This window comes from Toxorhynchites rutilus, chromosome 1 (assembly GCF_029784135.1).
Source record: "Toxorhynchites rutilus septentrionalis strain SRP chromosome 1, ASM2978413v1, whole genome shotgun sequence".
Taxonomy (NCBI): Eukaryota; Metazoa; Arthropoda; class Insecta; order Diptera; family Culicidae; genus Toxorhynchites; species Toxorhynchites rutilus.
In genome coordinates this window covers 139,392,061-139,396,692 of record NC_073744.1, presented here as the reverse complement: position 1 = coordinate 139,396,692, position 4,632 = coordinate 139,392,061, and positions in this window count along the sequence as shown.

The following is a 4,632-nucleotide window of genomic DNA, read 5'->3' as shown; positions in this document are numbered from 1 at the left end:
GGAAAAACATCATGTGCCTCACATTTCTATTATAAATTTATTCTCTTGTTCTCGTTTTTCGAAATTTATTCTGAGGACAATGTAATGGGGACGAAGTCCCCATTTGGCGAGGATAAGGAATCGAGGCGGCCCATGCCGCCAAGATGACGCAATCCGAGTCCACCGCCGACCCGCCGTCGGAAGCGGCGGTGTCTCGCACGCAAACCTGGGATCCACTGATTGCCCGGTTAGTTTGAAACATAGGATACGATCCTTTAGCAATGTCCGACCGAGCTCTAGCGAGCGTCGGACGGTATACGTCTGCCCGGGGCGTTACGTTTGCCTGGGGCGATACGTTTGCCCGGTTAATTCTTGTTTTGAAATACAATACCGCGCCACAATATTTATAGCCTACTACACATTTTATAAGCGGTGGTTTCTGTTGCAGTCGTTTTCTGTGGCGATTTATTCCGGGAACCCTTCTATATATTGGGTTGGGGAAAAAGAAATGTCGTATTTCTGATCGAAATTTGACGCTTTATTTAACATACCTAAAATTATCCAATTTAAGTCAAATATGCGCCGTTTTGTTCGCAAACCTGTTGCCATTTAGAAGGCATCTTCATTATCCCCCCTTTTTAAAAACCCCCCTCCTTATTTGAAAATAACTCAAACAGCCAGTTTTCGAAAGCCTCTTTTGAGGCCAACTTAGTATCACCAAAAGTGTTTTGCATGGACCGGAAGAGATGATAATCACTTGGAGCCAGGTCCGGACTATACGGTGGGTGCAATAGGACATCCCATCCGAGCTCCCGTAGCTTCTGGCGGGTCATCAAAGATGTGTGAGGCCGAGCGTTGTCCTGGTGGAAAACAACACCATTCTTATTGATCATTTCTGGCCGCTTCTGGTCAATCGCCTGCTTCAAACGGTCAAGCTCACAGTAGAGAACCGTGTTGAGGGTCTGGTCATAGTTGAGCAGCTCATAGTGGATGATTCCCTTCCAATCCCACCCAACACACAGCAAAACGTTCCTGGCCGTCAGTCCGGGCTTGGCGATGGTTTGGGCCGGCTCACCGTTCTTCGACCACGACTTTTTTCGCTTTTCACCAGTCACCATATTCGAGTCGAGTTCGTTCCGTTTCAGCAGTGCATCGCAGGCGTTGATTAAGTCTAAAAGATTTTTTTGCATCAACTCGTGTTGCACCCATACATCCAGCTTTTTTTGGAATCCAATCTTCTGCAAATGGTTCCAAACGGTTTTATGGTCTATACCCAGTTCCTGGTCAATCGAGCGAATGCTCACATACCGGTCGACTTGGATGATTTCAACGAGTTTATCGGTTTCCACGACGATTGGCCTACCAGTACGGGGTGTATCTTCGACAGCCACTACACCAAAACGAAATCGATCAAATCATCGCTGTGCTGTGCGAATCGTTACAGTATCGGGTCCATAAACTACACGAATTTTTTCGGCCGCCTTCGTTGCAGTTTTACCTCGCAAGTAGTAAAAAAACGTAAAATATGGCGAATTTCTTGCTTGGTGGACTCCATCTTTGACGCGCTATAACTTGAGACTGAAAAGGACAATCACAACACTGCCAAAACGACACTTGATTGTCGTCTTTAAATAACCGTATAGTATGACCCGATGCGATAAGTACAACACAAGATATGTTCAAGTGTTCCCATATATTGACAATATACGACATTTCTTTTTCCCTTCAATTTTGATCTGTCCATGAGACAAAAAATCCATGGAATCCAAGATCATCTACGATCCAATGTTATTCCGTCGATATTCTCGGAAAAATATGGGAAAGTTAGATCTGATAGAATGTTCTTTACTGACGGTTCATTCATAAACGGGTCCACTGGCTTCGGCATTTTCAATGAAAACTCCAGTGTCTCTTTCAAACTCAAAGATCCTTGTTCCGTGTATGTCGCTGAAATGGGTGCGATATACTACGCACTAGGGATCATTGAAACATTGCCCATCGACCATTATTTTATTTTTTCAGACAGTCTCAGTTCAATAGAGGCAATCCGCTCAATGAAAGTTGATAAACGCTCATCTTATTTCCTAACAAGAATAAGACATCTCTTGAGTGTTTTGGTCGAAAAATTATTCAAGATTACCTTAGCATGGGTTCCCTCTCATTGCTCGATTCCGGGGAATGAGAAAGCGGACTCGCTAGCTAAGGTGGGTGCATCAGAAGGCATACTTTTTGAAAGGAATTGCTTATAATGAATTTTTCCACATTCCTCGTCAACACACGCTCGTAAGTTGGCAGCGCATGTGGAGTGAAGATGAGTTCGGTCGTTGGTTACACACGATTATCCCTAAGGTCTCGACGAGTGCATGGTTCAAGGGATTGAATGTAGGTCGTGATTTCATTCGCGTGATATCTCGGCTTATGTCCAATCACTACAACCTGAACGCGCATCTCTATCGCATTGGGCTTGCAGCAAACAATCATTGTGATTGTGGCGATGGCTACCACGACATCGAGCATGTTGTCTGGTCGTGTATCCGGTTCTATGCTGCCCGCTCTCAGCTTTCCATAGCATTGAGGGCACTAGGCAGACAATCGGATATCCCCGTCCGGGATATCTTAGGTAGCCGTGATCCTGATCTTCTGCTCCATCTATACCTGTTCCTCAGAAACGCCGATGTCAACGTTTGATGATGATTCCTCCGTTGTATCCCTGTATCAAATCCCTCCTATCCAATCGATAAACTTTTACTTAGTCGCAGCAATACATACACATACTCTTTACAGATACACAGGTCGAAGGTTGTGCAGGCCACTGATCATTCAACAAGAGCCAACGGTTGAACGCTCATGGCAACTCAACACGAGCTGAAGATTGTACCGCCCAGTGACCATTCTACCCTGGATTCCTCGAGTCAAGAGAGACGCACCACGATTGATATGAGGTACAGACTAGGGGGGCGTCGCTGATCAATGGTCAGTTACACCCCAATAGGCAGTATCCCGTGTTGGCCACACATACATAGTACTGGAGACTGCAACATCCCAATTATGAGATCTTTGTAATACTAACCTCGAGCCAACCGCGAGTAATCGGTTACATATTACTAACATAGTTGTAAGACAAAAATTGTCAAAATATTGGACTCCCGGCCCCGTCAGGCTAACGCCACATGTGCCTTAATAAAATATATATTTTGGGGAAAACAAAAATTTCTTTTTCCCCAACCCAATATATAAAAATGGATTTCTGTCTGTCTGTCTGTCTGATTCTTATGGACTCGGAAACTACTGAACCGATCAAGATGAACATTGGTATGTAGGAGTTTTTGGGGCCAGGGAAGGTTTTCATGCTGTTTTGAGACCCCTCTCCCCTCTCTAAGGGGTGCTGCCATACAAATGAAGCATACATTTCCGCATAATTCAAGAAACAATCAAGCAAACGGAACTTAATTTGGCATGTGGAGGTTTTATAGGGAAGAAACATTTCTAAAGTGGTTCGACACTCCACCCCCCTCTCTTAGGGTGGGCTGTCATACAAATGAAAAACAAATTTCTGCATAACTCGAAAACTAATCAAGCAAATGGAACTAAATTTGGCATGTGAAGATTTTAGGGGGCACGAAAAGTTTCTATGGTGAATGGACACTCCTCCCCCTCTCAAAGGGGCGAAGAGAGGAGGGGTCTGTCTTCATTCTATCATATTTTCTGTATCAAACATTTATTCCATGTAACAGAGAAACATGTTATTTGCAAGTGGTTGAAAAATCTTGAACGAGAATTGTGTCTGAAAATAATCTGATATTATAATGATAAGGTTTGGTAGAAGTACTAGGATTTTTTTAGTAAAAGGTAAATTCAACGGGGTCCATTAGAAGATCAATCGATGAACAGTTCTGCGATTGGACTCATGAACTTGCGCTTAGTAAGAAAACGTGAATGTTTGAAGGTATTGATAACAAAGAACAAATTATGGGCGGGACGAAGTTTGCCGGGTCAGCTGATGGGTTTTATAAATTCATAGACTGTAAGACAATGAACTCTCAATAATTTAGCAGATTTATGCTTGTACTATGTTTACGCCAGCACCGTCAAGTTCGCCGAATGCTTCAACAATGGTTCTGAGAGCTTGGAGAGTTTTGGATTAAAGCAAGTAAAACAGACCGCCCTGTTAAAAAGAACCATTGAATTTCAATCTCGTAATCGCATTCGTAAATACACGCATGTAGTTTTAACAACACTACCTGTTGGGAAAAACGAGCAAGAACATATTCAAATACCTGTTGATCAGTTCTATGGATGTATGGCTTGTTTTAATGCATTTTCACGTTAGGTGTTCAGCAAAACTTTGATGCAAAAACCACAATTCCACCGGGTTCGTATACAAATGTATATGTACCAGCGTCGCGACGACGTGAAATTGAAAATGTTAAACAAATCGGGTACAATACGACTGAGAGAAAACGTTAATAGGAAAACTTTTGATTGTCATTTTTTCCCAGCGTTCTCACGTTGACTTCTGATATCTCTATTTCCATTCCGACTTGCTGCCAGTGCCAGTGGAGCTGTATTTCAGTTTCACCCTATGGTATTTCCGATGTCCTTCACCGGATTTTTCTCTGTCTTGTCATCCGATACCGAAAACAACCACTATAA